The sequence below is a fragment of the Podarcis bocagei genome (genome assembly GCF_964188305.1).
Source record: "Podarcis bocagei genome assembly, chromosome: 2".
In the NCBI taxonomy this organism is placed as follows: Eukaryota; Metazoa; Chordata; class Lepidosauria; order Squamata; family Lacertidae; genus Podarcis; species Podarcis bocagei.
Window position 1 is genome coordinate 64,338,455 of NC_138126.1, and position 19,948 is coordinate 64,358,402.

The window sequence follows — 19,948 nt, forward strand, 5'->3', positions numbered from 1 at the left end:
ACACGAGAGAAAGGAAATTTGTATTATTATTGCTAGTAGAAGTAGCAGTGTCTATACCACTTATATGCCAAAATGGCTTCTAAGCAACTGACAACTATAAAATCGAAACAGAATTAAAATGCACAATAAGCAGTCTGTTACGTCATTAAAACATCCTTTATTAAAATCTAAACTAAAACAATCAATTAAAAAGCATAACCATTAAAAAGTTTAAAAACAGATAAAACAGATTGTGGAGGAATGTGAAATTCAAAGGAAAATGGCATCCTGATCTATGTGTGAGTCCGTGAGTTGTGGATCAAATCAGTTTTTATCAGAATTCACCCCCAAAATATTAATAAATGAATTCCTCAAGTATCCTTACCAGCTATTTGATTGCTCAAAACTCACCCTTTCTTCCAAAACATACCACCCTAAAGAGAAAAGATGTGTGGTACCTATCTTTTCTATCAACACACTGTTGGCACATATCCCCATGGGTGCAGAAACTAAACCCTTCTAACAATGCATAGAGCATTCCCTCCAACATGTTGAGGTGAAAAACCAGGATGCGTTCCTGCATGAGTCATGTGACCCACGCAAAATTGTGGCCCCCAGAAAAGTGCTTTCTTTGGGGTGAGATCGCAATGCCCCAAATGACTGCCATGCTCTTGCACACAAAAAAGGAAAAAGGAATGCCCCACTTTTGCTGGGATAGCTGAGGGGTATGGTACAGAGACTTGCTAGTCCCAGATTTAGTAGGACTAGCAGAGAGGAAATGGCCTGTAGTCAAAAGAGGCAATCAGAACATTACTATTCTGTGAATGGTTGTTTTTCAATAGCAGGCACTTCCTCTCAGTCGTATGCAAATTGGTTTCCAGCTGCTTTAGCCTAAAAGGAAATACAATGAATAAAGAGTACTTAAGCAATAATACTGGGCAGCAAGGCCCACCCCACATTCCCAACCCAATCCATGATTTAATGGGTATCATTATAATTAGAGTATATTGTTTTCAGTTAAAGTCACAGAAATGTGATGCATATAATGGGTGTTTACTCTTCTTCTCTCATTTGACAAAGCAATTACAAGTGTTTTGAAGCTCAGTGGGTTAGCAATTTTCTCTTAGAATTGACTAGAATAGCTGGTGCACTTGAAAAATAGCCATTAACTCAGGCAATATTCCACCCACAAACTGGGCAGTTATTAAATACTGAGAACTGTGATCAACTGGCACACAGGTCATAGGGACCTAGATGCCCCTCTTTCCCACAGCCCACCATCACCAGAGATCTGGAAACCATTCCCTATTTGAATGCCTCTTCAGGCATTAAGGCCCAAGTCTGGGGGAGGAGGGTGCCCTATTCCATGCATAGCTACTTGACCTATGACCAAGAGTTGGAAGGACCAAACTACTTTTTGAGAGTAGTTGGCTGAATGGCTTAAAAGCCACCTCACAATCAGGAGACTTTTGACTTAAAAACTTCCTCACAATCAGGAATCCTGAGAGTGCAGCGTTTCAAATCTTTGGGAACATTTAGCTGAATGCTCTTAGAAGTCTGCTTCTGACCTTCCCAGTCAAGTCGAGAAGGTCAGGATTGAGTGTGCCCTCTGCATACAGGGATCTTGGGTGTAGGGTTGGGGTGTGAACCCCTCCTTGGAGCAACAATAAACTGTTTTTATAGGGTGAAGATAGGGCAGGGATATGGGGGACTTATGGTCCTTCAGTTGTTGTTGGACTACAACAGTTGGCCATGCTCTCTGGGGTTGATGGGAGCTTGAGTCTATCAACATCTAAAGGGCCAGATGTTCTCATCCCTGGATTAATGGATAGGCACAGAAGACCAACTCAAAAGACCAGGGATGTGATTTAAGAAAGCCAGAGAGGGTTATCCAAGGACAGAGGTAGCAATGGCCACAGGGGTTATCAAGTCCATTCCTACCACCATTTAGATAATGTATCCCAAAATAATAATGATAGATATGAATCTAGCTTCCTCTTGGCTCCTACCAGTTATCATTAAACAAGACAGGCAAGAAACTCAAGGGGAAAGCTTGAGCTTCTGGAGCAGGAGGGAGTGTGGATGAGAGGGAAGCAGAGATGCAACTGCTGCATTAAAGACAGCTTCAGTTGTGCCTGATTTCAGTTTTGATGTTTTCAGGGTTGATTAGTACAGTAATGTTATTTACTTGCAAACAGCAACCATGCAAATATAAATAGCAATTCATGACACCTAATTAAGGCCAGTCTCCTAAGTAAGGCCATCCCATTCAAGTTTGGAGATACTGCAAGTGAAGCACAACTGGTTGCCCCCCCCAACTGGTTGCCCCCCCCAGCCTTTAATAAGAAATGTGAATGGTAAGGGGAAGGTGTGGCCCCATCGGCAGCACTCTGGCACTTGCACTAAGTGATGGTGGCATCAGGCAATGAGCCTGCATGCTGTGCATCCTTGGAGTTTCCACCTGGATGGTATTCGAGTTAAAAGCAGCTTTAACATTTACAAGGTCCTTCAGCAGAATCAAAATTCTCTTAAGAGGTAAGTTGAGGATGATCTAGGCTGCAGCTATTGCAGTTAGGAGGACAGGCTAACCTTGCTAGAAATGATGGTTGGAGGGAACCCCCCGCGAAAGAAAGTGAAGGTGAAAAAAGGCCACTTCCTTCCCCTCCAATGTACCATGCTGTGTGCAGCCTCTCTCTAGCAGTTTCCTCATCAGTGGAACTACGCTTAACTTGCCTGGGGTGTGGAAAGGATTAATTAGTTTGATTTAGTAAATCACTTTGAAGATTTAAAAGTCTTAACTGCTAAGCATTATTGCTATTAATTATTAGAGATGGGTGGTGTCTGATGACAGTACAGAGCATGCCAGGAATGCACTTCTAAGCCTTTCCTTTCTCTGAAATGTTTGAGGTGAAAAGTTTCATCACAATGAGCTGGATTGTTGCACTTCAGAGAAGCCGTGAGGCTCAAAAGAGTGGGTCCTGGTGGTTGGACGAGGGAAAGTACAAGCTTAGTCTTCCACTCAGTGGGACTGTGCCATTGGTCACTTAATGGGTCCTCCCTTTGGAAGAATAGGAATGGCACATAATTTTATTTATTGATCTTGTTTAATGAAATGTACATGTCACTTCATTGCAAGGAAACCTCTAAGCCAGTGTTTCCCAAACTTGGGTCTCCAACTGTTTTTGAAAGACAACTCCCATCATCCCTAGCTAGCAGAACCAGTGGTCAGGGATGATGGGAATTGTAGCTCAAAAACAGCTGGAGCTCAGATATAAATCAGCGGTTCTCAACCTGTGGGTCCCCAGATGATGTTGGACTACAACTCCCATCATCCCTGATCTCTGGCCTTGCTAGCTACGGGTGATGGGAGTTGTAGTTCAACAACATCTGGGGACCCACAGGTTGAGAAAGGCTGATAACGAAGTTGAATTAAAGACATGACTTGAGCCTAATTGACTTCAACGGGAATGAAGTTCAACTAACTTAGTCTGGATCCAACCCAATGACACTGAAATAGTATAATGAAAAGTATGTCTTTAAAAATGTGAGCTGTTTGTATTCATGAGCAACTATGAAGGCAGCTTTGTTTGAAATGGCATTTATAAGGCAGATACAATGCCATCTTGCACAATGAGGGATTCTCTGTCAGGGGAGGAGTATGTGAATCCATGTGCCCAAAGCTGGAATGTGTTTTGGGATGTGAGTGACACATTGCAGATGGAGGCGGTAGTAGTTAAGAGTTGCAGTTAGCATGGGTGTGTGTCTGCCTACTCGGTCTTACTTAATAGGCTACAACATTAAGCAATATGTGAAGCAGGCTCTCTAAGCAAGTGAGTTGCCACCAATAGAGCTGTGATGTCTTTTAGATAACCTAGAAATGGTCCAAGCTGTAACAAGAGAAAACAACATTTTTTTCAAGGCATGTAGAATTCAAGGCACCACCTTGTTGCATGTGTTGATCTTGCCCATCACAGATGGCTTGACGCTCATCATCAGGTTAGCAACAAAGGAAGGATCATCCAATAATTAGATAGCAACCGCAGAGTCAGGAGACCACAGGCATTTGATGTGGACACACCCTTGAACCTTTATATATCTATGTCTATTGCAATGGACATGATGGTTTCACCCAGCAACTATGAGACTAGCTGTGTCCCAATGACTGCTTCATTAGTAACAAAGCTCAGACTCCTTACTTTGGAGAGGTTTCTCTTTGGGAATTAGGTGTATTCTCCATGGCAGAACACATGTATTGTTTGCAAAGGTCCCAGGTTCAATTCCTGGTGATTCCTGGAAGGGCTGGAAAAGACTCCAGTCTGTAAACCTGAGGAGCTGAAGTCAGTGTAAACCAGTGTAGACTACAAGTCCCATAATCCCTAACCACTGGCTGTGCTTGGTGGTGCTGGTGGGAGTTGAGCAATGTCTGGAGGGCTGCAGGTTCCCCAATTTTGTGGGATCTGTTTTGATAGCAAACATTTGGTTGGGGCGTTTCTCTGAAACTCAAGGCAGCAGAGAGTCTGTCTGAAGTTGGAAGTGGTTCCAAGCATAGTATTTCCCCAATCCCTAATCTCTTGCTCTGCCCTGCCATGCAGGTTTCACTCTCACTTCTTAGCTAGTAACTCAGGAGTCTGGATTTCATCCAGTGTCAGCTGCTTGCAACACAGCAGGTATGCACCTGTGCAGCCTGCTTGCTGCTTTTTGCCATGTCAAACAGACACCTCCGTAGTGATGAGCTCATGAACCTCCTAATCCCTCTCTGAAGTGTAGCTCATCTAATTTCCTACAAATTCCTCCTCAGCTTTCCCCCCTCATCTGTCTCAGCCACCATGGCCAATAGTCAGGAAAGATGAGCATTATATAGGGGTGTGCAGCCCACAAGATTAGTCTTGTATCTGTGCTTTAAAAACAAAACAAAACAAAACTGATCTCTTTTTGATTCACTCTATGCTGTTTCCATATGGATCTGGAATTTGGGCTCTAAACTGCTGTGTATAAAAATAAACTTTGCCCCCCCCCCCGTCATACATTACAATAGGGAGTCTAAAAATGGCTATAATCGTCTCTCTTTTTGACCAAAGTGAATGAAATTTACAGGCATGGGAAACTCTCCAAGTGGATTAATCCTGACAAATTACAGACAAATGAACCCAGGGGCTTTTTGTGGGTAAGGTAAAAGGGATTCGCTACCCTCCATAATCTTACCTGTCTGGACCCTTCTGGACAGGAAGGGTTATAAAGGGCTTTCTTCTTGGGCCGAGCATTTTCCTGATTAGCAATGATCTTTCTGGTGCATTTCTCTTATTCCTTAACAGAACTCCTGCTTCCTTGCTTTCCTCGGGCATCTGCCTCTGGCTGAGTCCCATCAAGCTGTAATACAGTGGTGCCCCGCAAGACGAAATTAATTCGTTCCGCAATTTTTGTTGTCTAGCGAATTTTTCGTCTTGCGAAGCACGAAATCCCATAGGAATGCATTGAAAATCAATTAATGCGTTCCTATGGTCAAAAAAAGTCGAAACAAAGCCAAATTTGGTACAACAACAGTTTATTAACTGCTCTTTAAAGTCACACATACTGTAAAGAGCAGTTCAAAAATTGAAGGGAAAATAAATTAACTTTATAAACAAAACATGTCTTTGTTTTTAGACAAAGGAAACAAAGCCGCGAGACGTTTTCGTCTTGCGAAGCAAGCCCATAGGGAAATTTCGTCTTGCGAGGCAAATCGAAAACGGAAAAACCTTTCGTCTAGCGAGTTTTTTGTCTTGCGAGGCATTCGTCTTGCGAGGTACCACTGTACTGGCTTTCATACCAGAAGTTAACCTAAGAAATGGGCCTTTCCTTTTCCTTTATCTGGCCCCAATCCCCCCTTTGACTCTTGTTTTCCTTAATCACAGCTTAGAGTTACATCTAAATCTAATAGTAGATAGGTAGCCGTGTTGGTCTGCCATAGTCAAAATAAAAAAATTCCTTCCAGTAGCACCTTAAAGACCAACTAAGTTAGTTCTTGGTATGAGCTTTCGTGTGCATGCACACTTCTTCAGATCTAAATCTAAATCATGGTTAATGTTAACTGGCTTCCCTCTTGACCAGGGTTTACAAATGCAGCTCAAACCCTCATTTGAAATTGGGGCCAGGATGAGATGCTGGGTAACAGTAGCCATAGGTAGCACTGGTATGAAAATAGTGCTAAAACTACAGCTCAGGCAAATATCTGTGCATTCTAAGTATTGACACAGGGGTGTTAAAATCAACACAAATATAAAGATATGTAGCTGCCTTGTCCAAGTAGGTCCCTCTAACCTATTAATGTTTGCTCTGAATGACAATGTTGTGGCAGAGTCTTTCTTTGGGATCTTTTAAAGTGCATCAAACATGAGGCTTCCTGCATCTGTTCTCCAGCTGATCTGAGGTCCCACTTGCAAATTCTGTGACTTTAATATCATTTGCATCAGCTAAGAAGATAAGGAGACAGACACTGACAGGCAGACGGTGAATTGTCTGGGATAAAATGGGAGCAAATTTACATAGGCGGCCTGTTCCTGCTCCCAACCCACTGGAATTTTTAAAAACTAGAACACCAGTGATTGAAATTGAGGTCTTCTGCATGCAAAGCATGTCCTCTAGCTACTGGTCTATGGTCCCACCCAAAGATTTGAACCTGGGGCTTCTCAGTTCACACTCTTAGTAATCTAAAGTAGAGTGAGTAGACAAGGGTGGAAGATTAGTAAGGTGTGGTGGAATGTGTAAGTAGGGAACTGAGATAAGTGAGCAGGTGGCATGATGGGCACAGCTAGGTGGCTGGACGAAGATGACTGATGACTCCATCTCCTTGTGGCTCCTGCTCAGTGGCTTTAAAATCAGCTGCATCAGCTGGAAATGGGGAGACAGGGACTGGGAAACAATGACTCAAGTCTGGACTAAACAAAAGGGAACAAATTTACATAGGCTGCCTACTCCTCCTCCACACCCCCTGCCTGTGTCCAGAGAAAGGAATGAGGGTGGGTGATCAATCAATTAGCTTTGTGAGCTATGCAGCAGAGACCAGGAGTCTGCACTTAATGAGAACAAGGAAGTACGTAAAAAGGAAACAGCATAGAGTCAAGTGTAAGAGACAGACAGGTGGCGTTGTCATGGAATTTTACTTACAGTGAATTTTGAAGATTGCTGCTTGGGTAAAACTTTGGAGGAGTTTCTCTTGCAGTAAAAGATGATTATAAAAAGCTTAGAGGAATCTTTCCAAGGGTTCTGCACAATTTGGAGATATCTTTAATAGCGAGATGTGGACCCAAGGGCCTGGAAGTACAATGACACACATGTACATACACGCAATACAGTAGATCACGGCTGTCAAACATAAGAGCTACATGTCTTTTCAAGTCCTTTGAGGTCCCTTAATGGATGGAAGAGAGGAATCTTGGCTGCTTTCTCATCTCTTCCACCCCAGGCATGTGCAAAACTAAGTGAAAGGAGAGTGTCCCAATGGCAGTGGAAATGGTAGGGCAGGTGGGGCTCCACCTCTTGTACTTTCACCGCTTCAGGCAGCTGCTTTACCCCATCACATGGATGGGTTGGTTCTGATCAAGATATTTTGCAGAGTATCAACAAACAACATACTGTACCGTAAGGGAAATACTGTAAAGGACATAGATCTGCAGCAGTTTCATGGGGGAGATCTGGGGTAGTTTATGGAAAGGACCCACCAGCACAAGCTGAAGACATTTCGCTGCCTAAGATGAAATACAAGAAGGCACCTGCTTGAAGATCATAAGAATGTAAACGGAGCACTACTGGATCACACGAAGGCCCATCTAGTCCAATATCCTGTTCCCACAGTAGCCAACCAGATGCCTATGAGAAGCCCACAAGGAGCATATGAACACAGCAGCATTCTCCCCAGCTGCAATTCCCAGCAGCTGGTATTCAGATGCTGGAGGGAAGTACATCGCCATTGTGACTAGTAGCCACCGATCACCTTCTCCTCCATAAATTTATCTAACCTATCTTTAAAGCCATTCAAATTGTTGACCATCACTTGTAGCTCATGTTGTGGCAGTGAATTCCATAGTTTAACTCTGTGTGGTGGAGATAGTCAAGCTAACTAAACTGGTAGTCAAATGGTTCATCACCACTGGAGAGGGAGCAACACCCTCTGTTGCTCCTGAGGAGAGCAGGCTAACTTAAGGGGTACAGAGCAGGTCACAAAGCACACACAGTTCTGCCTCCCAACACCTTGCTACCACTCTCCACCCTTCAGCAACTGCTGCCTGAGGTGGCCGCCTCGCTCTGCCAAATAGTAGGTTTGGCCCTGGGACCCACTTTCCTACAGAAAGTCCCGGACACTTCCACTGTCTCTCACAGAATAAAAGGCAGCTTGAGGATTGGAGAGAGTATTAGCTCTTCCACTACCACCTTCTGCCTCCACCTCTTTGGCCCCTTCATCGCCAGTGTGAATGCACACAGTCTGGGGTCCCAGGTTTGTCCCGGGGTACAGTACCCACATGTCTTGTCTCCGACATTGTGCGCTAGACAAACACCACTTTCTTGGACTGCTTACAGATGTGCAAGGAGCAGCTTTGTACTGATGCAATCAGAGTCCATCTAACATGACCGGCAGCCATTACTGAAAGTCCCAGGGGGGCAATCTGATATATGCAAGTCATGCTCTTTTCCTGCTGTGCCAATGTTATACCATGCAATTGATCTTGGTTTTGTAAATGTAGATGTTTTAATTATTGTGTCACATTTTATGCTTCCCACTGCCATGCACTCTTTAAGGGGGAAGGACAGTATATAAAAATGATTAATTATCATCTTCATCCTTTTCCTTTCAAAAGACTTTTTCAGCCTGGTTTTCTTTGAGGAACCATATTAAACATGAGATGAACACGATTCCTAACATGAAAACCACACCCTTTCCTTTCAAAGACACAACTGGCCTCTTCCAATAACAAGGAAACTGCTGAACTTCTTTCCCCCCTGCACTTTCTTTCTTTAGAAGACCTACAATATGATAGCTTAAAATCCTCTATTGAGGTATATTGAAATAACTTAACACTGGTGCCCCGCAAGACGAATGCCTCGCAAGACGGAAAACCCGCTAGACGAAAGGGTTTTCCGTTTTTTAGCTGCTTCGCAAGACAAATTTCCCTATGGGCTTGCTTCGCAAGACGAAAACGTCTTGCAAGTGTTCCGATTTTTTTTCGCTCCCCCCTTTCTAAGCCGCTAAGCCGCTAATAGCCTTTTAGCCGCTAATCCGCTAAGCCTTTAATAGCCGCTAAACCGCTAATAGCGCTAATCAGCTAAGCCGCTAATAGGGTTGCTTCGCAAGACGAAAAAACCACTAGATGAAGAGACTCGCGGAACGGATTAATTTCGTCTTGCGAGGCACCACTGTACTTGGAATCTCTGATATAGCTGGTGTTCACATTTGACACCAGCTGAAAATGACATAAGAAACCCTTTTCTTTCTAGGAAGAAAAGGCCTGGCTAATTTCATCTGATTTCCCCATACTCAAACTCTAATAAATTGTTATGAAATCAAAATAAAAAATAAAAAAATAAAAAAATGCTCTCCATCTGTTTTCACAACACTTTCCGAAACCAAAGCTTTTTCTCCAATGGCTGGCTAACACTGTGAAGAATATTCTGGAAGGCAATGTGAAACCACAACATCTGCAACATATGGTTGCTAGCCACAAACAATATGTATTGTATTAAAATGAAAGTGAAGATGAATATTTTAGTTAAACCCATATGATGACTTTCCTCCCTTCATTACTGGGCAGTGAGTGGGCTTGCACAATGGTTGCCTCAGGACTTGTGATCAAATGAGGCTGTAAAAACTCCACCCCTGAAATGCATGATCTCCATTTTATCTGTCATGAAGGTGACATCCTGGTTAAGCAAAGTCAGTAGGAGGTTTGGCTGTGAATGTAATTAAGTTAGGCTTTCCCCTATAATGTATGTTTCTCCCCCCCCCCAATGCATTTTCTCATCAAAGCAATAAAGGTTCTTTCACAATGAATAAAAAAGATGAGATGTGAAATTCCCATATTGCAAGGAAGCTCTGAAAATGCTTCCCTTCAATACTGGGACCATGTGACTCATGCGAGCTTCCCAGCAGGTGCATCACCGTTGCTGACCAGGAGGGGTGAGGCAGTGGGCAGGCCAGCATGGTGCAAACGCACCAGCAGAATAACCTCCCACCACCTCACCCCTCTATCTTATGGGAAGCTAGCGTAGCAGTTCCACCCCACCCAGTGAGCTGCTTCTGCTCACCTGCTCATTCTTTTGTGGGAAGTCAGTTGCATATTCCTAATCCAGTGCAATAATAATAATAACTCAGATTCCTTCCCCTGGAAAATTAGGAGGAGAGCAACAGAGGGAGAGGAGAAGGAGGGAGGGAAACACAGAAGATATGGGTTGCATCCGGAAAAGTCATCCCAAGGATGTTTGTCTGCACAACTGGACTGCCTCTCCTCTTCCATTGAACCTCCACACCCACCCAACCTAATCAACTCTAGAAGGTCTGAGGAAAACCCAGTTCGGTTCCAGCAGGCAGTGAACATAAGAGCCCATCTAGTCCAACATCATGTTCTCACAGTGGCCAACCGGATGCCTGGGGGGAACCCCCCAAGCAGGCTTTGAGCACAAGAGCATTCTCCCCACCTGTGGGTTCCAGCAAATACTATTCAGAGACATCACCGCCTCCACGACAACTGTGGTGCGTTTAGTAAATATTAGACTTCAGACTTAATGGATTCTCTTGTGTTTTAATGCCACTCAATATTGAGTCTGCGTTTCATTCTGCATCATTGATTGTCCGTTTCAGTTCTTGCCATTGTTTCAACAGCTTTCACTATATCGTTTTATTGCGATTGTCCACGCAGCGTCATAAATCTGTATATAAAACATTTTCAATAACTAATTGAATAAATCAAACTGTTGGGATTTCCCAAGGTATTAGTTTGAGGATTACTGATAGAATGTATGTGACTCACTTTGAAATTTGAATAATACTCTTTAAACCATAATAAAGGGTGAATTATTATTACTACTTATGTAAACATGACAAATGTTACATGAATATACTCTGCACGCAGTTCAATATAAAAGTATGACCAACAGGCTGTGACATGTGTTTGTTACACTGCTCATGGATTTATTAGGACCTCTTGATGAAGATTGTACCTATTCATTTCCGTAAGCCTGATCTTATTTCCTGTCCGCATAAACCTTATTGTAGACTTATGATTCTGTAGGTATATTTTGGTATATTTTTCATAAAGAGTTTTGGCCAGGGCTAGTTTTGGGGGGTGGGGGTGGGAAGGGTAAGCAATTGGCCAGCATTGTATATTATTTTCATAAAATCACATTCAAGCCATGTATTTCTTCCCAAAACATGTGTTATCCTAGATGTAATCTTGCCCCAGACTGCTGCAAGAGAAGTTAGTCAATAGTACATTCAGAATACAATCACAGCTGGAGAGAGTTATGCAATATGTAACTGTTGGGTATTTCTGAGTCTGAAATAAATTGGTGGCCTTAATCCAGCTTTTAAATTGAGTTACTTCCATTATATCCATTATATCTTGAGCTCTAGATGTAAGATTACATGGCAAGATGTTGTCTTCTTTCTTGAAGAAGGCAGCATCTTCCGTTGAGACTAGTTAGTCAGCCAGAGGTTAGTCCCTAAAGCCAACACAAAAAGACAATAGCCTGGGGATCAGAGGGCAATAGTTGTAGCTAAATTAAAATGGTTTAATCTCAGCACTTAATTGCATCTTGCACTGGAGTCAGACACTGGGGGTGAGGATGTCTCGCTTGATAATAGCTCAGGTGTGCCAAAGCTGAGTGTAAGCTGAGGTCAAATAAAGGTAAATAGATACCAGGAAGAAACAAAGGACCATTACTAAATTGTTCAAACTAGATGCCAAGGGGCTTAAGCACTGAATTTTTTTCCAAATAAATATTTACAAACATTCCAAATCTATGGTGTGATTCCTCATGTTGACATTTGGCGCTTTTAATAAAAATTCAAAACATGTTGTTTAAATGTAAAATCATTGACTCAGAAGTAGAATTAAAATGTTTTAGGCTTGTTGATATCTCTTGGTGGTTTTTATTACATTAGCTATGAAACTGCATGAACTATCAGCTATCAAATACTGCTCACCATTGCATGTGATCTACTAATACAATTAGTGGCAGAAGAAGATGTTGGACTTTCTGGAGCTGGCAGACCTTACTGGAAAAATCTGCGATCAGAAGGAGGAGAAATATCAAGAAGATTGGAAAAAATTTAAAGATTATCTAGCTAAATATTATAATATTTTATAAGTAGAAATACTTGTAAGTATTAAATTGGCCTAGGATTTAAGATATGTGGAATTGTGTAATATTATGGATTGAGAACATGATGAAAAGTAAGGAAGTTAGTAATTTCAATTAGGTTATTATATTAGAAAATGAATACTGGAAAATTGCTAAAATGAGACTTAATGAAAATCAGTCAGGAAGGATCTGAGGAAGTCACTTAACAATGGATATTAGGTTGGACTTGGATTGGAAGAATTTTTTTATGTTTGTTTGTTTTCTATATGCTTTGTTTTTTCTGTGTTATGTTGTATCTGTTAAAAATTTGGAAAATTAATAAAAAGAAATTTTGGGGGGGAAACTAATACAATTAGTTACACGACTGCCATCAAATATTACCTACTGCTCCATTCTGCTGCAGGTCAGTAGTCAAATATTGGCAAGTATGATATAGCCATGGTTTTCAAGCGATGTCCTGGATAAATTATTTGGAATCTTGTCAGTGGTTCGTTGAAAATAAACAGCTAAGGAAGAGCTTGCCCATAGCTACTGATTTACCTCTATAACATGAAGCCACAAGGGAATATCGGGGGTGTGAACCAGTGTGGTGTAGAGTGTGGTTGGATTGTTGGTTCAAATCCCCTCTCAGCCATGAAACTCACAGAGTGACCTTGAGCCAGTCTCAATCTCTCAGCCTAAACTACCTCACAGGGTTGTTGTGAAGATAAAATAAGGAAGAGAAGAACCATGTATGTCTTATTGATCTCCTTATAGGAAAGGTGGGATATAAATGTGATAAATAGATTCTAGCTTGAACACTCAGTTAAAACTTGGCGAGACAGCGAGACCCAACACTGATGCTCATGAAAACCACTGATATACAACTGAAAGGCAGCTATCGCAAATAGTAAATAGCAGTGTATGTTGACTACTGAGCACCATTAAGTATCAACTGTCAGATACCAAATATTGAAATAAACATCACTGGCTGTCAAATACAGGCATCAAATATTCAAAGACTTTAATAGTATGCAGACAATATTTTTTTGGGGGGGAATGATTTGTAAGCATTATTTAACACTTAAAAATGCAAAGCTATACATCTCACATGCATAAAGACTAATCAACTCAACTCTTACAACATGGCTATTATGTTCAATGCTACAATTTCTCTCTATCTAATCTGGTTCCAGTATTGTACAGATTCAAAAGGATCTCTCCTAGCTGCAAGGATGGACATTAAGATAACAAATGCAGTTCAAAGTAAGCAAGTGTAAATTGAAGCAGAATAAGGCAGAATAAATAAACCCCAACTTCTCATTTACATCGAAAGTGATTCACCAGGAAAAGAATCTTGGTTTTGTGGTGGAGAGGTAAATGAAAATGTTGACTCAATATGTGGCTGTTGTGAACAAGATGAATTCAGTGTTGGGAATTATTAGTAAAGGATCTTTTCTAATCCAGGTAGTGTATGGATCTTCTCTTTGCACAGCTGCTTATAACACATGAACTCACCCCCAGACATGATTTTCCAGATTCTTCTTCCCTCCAAATTTCCATAGGTGGAAAGTGAACTGTTTTCCATGCTTTCTCCCACAAAATCCTGTTTGTTGTTAACATATCAGTAAATAGCCATCATCACACATATGGGGAATACTTAATGTCAAAAAGTATTAAAAACATTTTCCAGGACAAATTTTGTTTGATTCAGCATTAATATTGGTTAGATTGCAATTTGTCTTCCAGAGGTGATGCATACAATCCCATTGACACTGATATGTGGTAAATCAGTCATTGGAAAAATATGTCACACATTACAATTTAAAGCTTACTTTCAGGCAAATTTAGGGAGGGAAATATTTAGGGAAATATAGATGGTTGCTTAGGCTGGACTTGGACACTGCTGAACATGCAGCTCAATACCTCCTCCATCTCTCCTTTTTCTCCTTTCACCTCCTCCATCTCTCCTTTCACCTCTGGCAACACCAGCTATTACAAAATGTGTGATTGATATCATTAGGTAGATAGCACTGGCAGACAATGAAGTTGAACCAGGGGTAGAGGCAAACTGCGCCATGTTGATTTCATGCTGCATATTCTGTAATAGTAGGTAGATGTTACAGAGAAGGGAGGGTTGCTGTTTTCGGTGGCAGACACAGAAGCTCTGGAATATCTAGGTCACCAGCACATACAAGATACATTGTCATATTTTGTAGAACCAATCATCTGAACTTCACATTAGGCAATAAAACCTGAGAAACTATTATTACTTTGACCTATTGAATACCCCACCTGTGGTGTATGATCTGATTAATACTTACTCTAATCATGGTCTAGAGCAAGGCTGAAGCCTTACACTAGGGATAGTTAACATGGTACCTTTCAGGTATCGTTGGACTCCAACTCCCATCAGCCCCAGCCAGCATGGCCTATGGCAAGGGTCGGCAACCTAAGCCCCATGGGCCACAAGCAGCCCACTGGGGTCGTTTAACCAGCCCACTAGCCGTCCCTGAACCAAGCTGCCAGCTTGGTGAGTCCCTGCACACTGTGCTAAACTGGCGCAGCATGGTGCGGGGACTCGCATCCGCGGTGCTGGAAATCGCGCCTGTGCATGCACAGAAGCCGGAAATTGCATCTGTGCAGATGCAAATGGCAGAAATCACAGGCATGCATGCAATTCAGCCCACAGAAGGATCTCCGCTGGAGTGAACCGGCCCAGGCGAGGTAAACCTTGCTGACCCCTGGCCTATGGTCAGGCATAATGGGCTTTGTGTTAACAGAGATCATAGAATCATAGAATCATAGAATCATAGAGTTGGAAGAGACCACAAGGGCCATCGAGTCCAACCCCCTGCCAAGCAGGAAACACCATCAGAGCACTCCTGACATATGGTTGTCAAGCCTCTGCTTAAAGACCTCCAAAGAAGGAGACTCCACCACACTCCTTGGCAGCAAATTCCACTGTCGAACAGCTCTTACTGTCAGGAAGTTCTTCCTAATGTTTAGGTGGAATCTTCTTTCTTGTAGTTTGGATCCATTGCTCCGTGTCCGCTTCTCGGAGATGTTGCCTTGGCTGAATACAAAAGCACTGCGACAGAACTGAGTGTCTCTGAGGATGGGTGGGTGGTTACTTGAGATTAAGAATGGCAAATACACCAATTTTGGTTTCTCTCAGTTTATCATTTTTCCAATCTTAAGCACACTTCTCCACATTTGCATATCAGTTTGCAAATCATGGGTGGAATTCAAGGTAGCACTAAGCGCAGGGAATGAGGTCTGCTTGCACAACGGGGCTTTCCACTTCTCCTTCCCCCATGTGTCCTCTAAAGGTTCACCAAGACTCCAGAGCAGATTTAGGAGTGTGAGGGCACATACAGGGAGGAGGCAGGGAAGTCCCATTGTGCAAGCACACCTCAGTCCAAGCACACAACTTAACTGAATCCTGCCCTCAAAAAAAGTCCTCATAAAATTCATCCAAATTTTAGTGTGACTTCCGCCTAATATACACATATAGGAATTTTGCCTAATATACCCACTTACACAAAACAATTTTCCTTAGTATAGTGCACTTTCATGTGTTATTTTCATTAATATATGCTTTTTATACAAGCTTTGTCCTAGGAAATGCATTTTTGTACACATTACTTACATGGAAACTTCAAAATTCAGAGAAGTGCGAATTTTGAAGAAAGGCTGTTATGACTTGTTTTGGAAAGTGTGAATTAGATAAATTTGCTTTTAAATACAAACTGATTTGAATTTCTCCACCATACCTACTTGACAAAGGGCCTTTTCAGTGGTTATGATCTTAGGATGGAGCTCCCTCTCTTGGTGCAATCACCTAGAGAGACTATGCGAGACAATATCTGTTACATCTTCCAGGGCCATTTTTTATTGCGGTTTCTACACTAGGCCAGAGGCACAGGGAGTTGCAAGTGGAAGGAAGCAAATCTTTTCTGGATGGTTGAAACAATATGGGAAGTGGCACTGGGGGCTGTGAAAGGAAGGTGGAATCAGCATTTTTTTTTAAAAAAAAAGATCTCCCCACTTCCTCCTGTGAACATTGTTTTCCTACCCACCCTGTTCTGCCATTAGAAGGTTTTGTTGGATCAGAATTCTTTCGCTTTGAGGCAAGGGCTGTTGCTCAGTGGCAGAACATTTGCTTTCCATGTAGAAGGTCCCAAGTCCAATCTCTGGTATTTCCAGGTATGGCTGAGAGAGAACCTTGTCTGGAACTCAGGAAAGCTAGTTTGGACAATACTGAGCTAGATGAAGCAACGGTCCAACTTGATATTTGACAGCTAGTTATGTTCCATGAAGAAAAGAAGAAATATAACTCATAACCCAAGCTAATGAGTCCAGTTTAGAAATAATGTTTCTCCTCCAGTAATCTGAAGTGGGACAATCCATTCTGTCACCTCAGCGCTTTATCCCTTCAGTTTTGTCTCATTCTGTTGCATGCATAGACTCTACCAAAATCTATGTCACATGGTTCTCCAATCACTTTACTACACTGTATATTTTCATTTCATTTCTGTTCTGTTCAGAAACCCAGACCCTTGGTGTGACTTTGCCATGCCTACATTTAAATGGCCCAGTTCTTTGACTAGCTTTGGGAGTTTCTATAAGTAAGTTTCAAAATGGCTGTACAGCACCCCAAGACAGTAAGTAAGAATAGGGTGTGGTGGCGATACCATTTTCTGAGACTTGCTTATATACAGATTGAATACATTTTGGCTTTCTGCCACTGCTTTAGATATGGTGATTGGCAGCTCAGCCTACACACAAACCTACACACAAATGATTGTTTTGTTTAAGGAGGTTTTCCATGGATAAAGCACCAATGATTGTGTAGAGAGGCAACCAGCGGAACATTTTCATTTGCCTTAAGGAGTGAATTGATCACACATGATGTTCCACAGCAGGACATGGAAGGGGAGAGGAAGAAGAGTCAGTTTCTTATCTTTTAGCTTGTTATTCACAACACTTCTTCCCAACACCATGACGTTAAGTTAAGAGTCAAGGGTAGGCCATGAGAAGCAGAAGTAAAAAGGAAGAGTCATCACCACTTCAGAAAAGTTGCACTAATTCACACACACACACAAAAACTTATCTCCTTGTCAGACTGTGCCAAGTGGCTCCAACCTCACAAGAAATGTTCAGCTAAAATTCTCCCCGTTGATGAAAGCCTGTCATTTTAGCCAATAGGTTATACACTTTTCATTTCCTTGAGGGGAAGGGGATAAGATCTAAAAAGGATCAAGATCAAGAATGGCAGAATGTTTATATTCTGGCCAGTTACCACTTCCCAGAAGTGCCCTCTACCTGATGTTCTGTGCATCATGCATAAAATACCCCAATGCGCTGGGAGGATTGTGCAATGCCATGAATGGAATGCAATCCCTTCTTAACCCCCACAGGCGATCAGTTTACGCCCTGAATTATGAGATTTTGATTACTCTTATCTAAGATACAGATGCTGTTAGATGCAATGAAATTAACCCACTCTTGCAAATGAGTCGGTAGTCTCCTGAGGCAGTGAATATTGCACACTGTCTAGATATTGCACTGATTTTTCTCAGAAACACTTATGTTTCATTCATAGCTGTGGCTGACTTTTATTCACAGGCATGTTCCAAAATTAGAGTGCCCCTAAACATTTTTAAAGAAAAAAAAACTGGTTCCTCAACAAGCTAGGAATACACACTTTATTTCTGCTTCAACACATATTGTCTCCCAGCTGAATCAGAACAATATTGTATATATATTATTTTCCTGCATGGGTTTAGAATTAGTATGGATTTCTTTGGTATCTTATAAATATGACGTAAATGTAAATATGAAAACAAATTATTTGGGCATCTCTGTCTCATCTCCATAGAATTTTGTGGAAGAATAGCATAGGGATGTATCATCCTAGTCTAGTTCTCACTGTTAGCCATTAGTACCTTGTAAAATATAATGTTACAGGATGTCCCTGGCATGTTTAAAGCCCATAATAATGCTGACTTACATATTTTCCTGAACGTCACCCCATCTCTGTCTCCATCAAAAATTGCATCACTCTGAACCAATAAAGTTGCAAATGACTGTTGTGAATTAGAACATGACAGTAGCCAAACCAAAATTAAAGTAGCATGAATGAACACTAATCAGTGGTTTTGCCTTTATTGGAAAGCTATTTTTTGCATGAAATCTGGATAGTAGGGGGCATACTCCTTAAGGCAAACCAGATTTTGGAGTGGTTCGCCACAACTGTAAGGTTGCTTCTGAACCTGAGTTGAGCTGATATACCATATGATTTGAACTTCTGCACATGGTTGCCAATAATCTGTGCTCATCAGATTCACCACCACTGATGATCTCAGAGTTTGGCAGACTAGTTCAACCACATTGAAGAGGTTGTGTGATTTAGTTCTAAGAAATTATAGTTTACATGTAATAAGAGGACTATCTCAGATCTGGCTACCTGCCCCCCCCCCCTTCAGCACAGAAAGCCTGCTCTTTATAGCTGAAGTGCAGCAAATGGCAATTCAGGTTTTCCATGGATAGCTGTTTGCTCCAATTCAGTGGCAAAGAACAAGTTTTTGCAGGGAAAGCTCCGGAGTGAAAAAAAGGAGAACTAGGATAGGGAACTTTAAAGTGTAGAGGAAAGTTAAGTGTAAATAAGCCCTTACTGATAGTGGCTCTTGGGGGTTTCAGACTGTTAGAATATGTTACAGCAGGAGCTCCTAAAACAAGGTTAAACACTTTTCAGTTTAGCTAGGTACTGAATGCAATGCCTTGGCATCCACACCTTTGCAAGGGAGGAAGAAAACCAGAACAGCTTGGCCCCACCCATGTGACTCCCCTTTGTTCCACCCATGTGGCCTTATTGGCCCTGCCTATATGACCTCCTTGGCCACAGGCCACCCCACAAAGTCCAGGGGCTACCAGCTGCCACCACAGGTAATGTCTGCAACATGATTGTTGTGTGAAACCATGGGGGGCTGCTTCCCACCATGTGCTTGTTCTCTTCTTTATTATCACAAAGTATTCCAACTAGAAATTTGTGTGGCAGACCACAACCCTCCATGCAGGTGAGTTGCAGTTGATCTATAAAGCACACTGTTGTAGCTGAAACAGATCACTGTGCAGAGCAGCTGCCCCACCAGCGCTATTTTGTTCATGCCTTCAGAATGCCATCACTTTGTTTGAGCCTGTGAGGAATGAAAGAAGTAAAGGGAGTGAAATCTGTTGGTGAAAGGAGTGTGCCTCCTTCCAAGCTGGGCAAAAATACAGTATGCGCCAGGGAAGAAAAATAGAAATTCAATTAGCTCTCAGCAATCAAAGAAGAAGAAGAAGAAAAATCAATGCTGGTTGCCAATGCACCTTTTAAAAATACAATTTTTAGATTGATCAGAAAGCATAGAGAGTTGCTATGGACAAAATTATATATAAGGATTTAATAGCCTTACTACTGGCTGCAGTTTGTCTGGAATTAGCCAAGCATTGGTGGTACAAAACTCCATTTTTGTTGCAGTGGTAGACCAAGGTCTAGGGCACAGCACTGGCTGAAAAACTTAAAAACTGAGTGTGTAGGGGAGCCAAACATAAAGATTTGTTTGCAAATATGTGTTATCCCCTATGTCTCTGGACAACATGGACTTTTGAAACT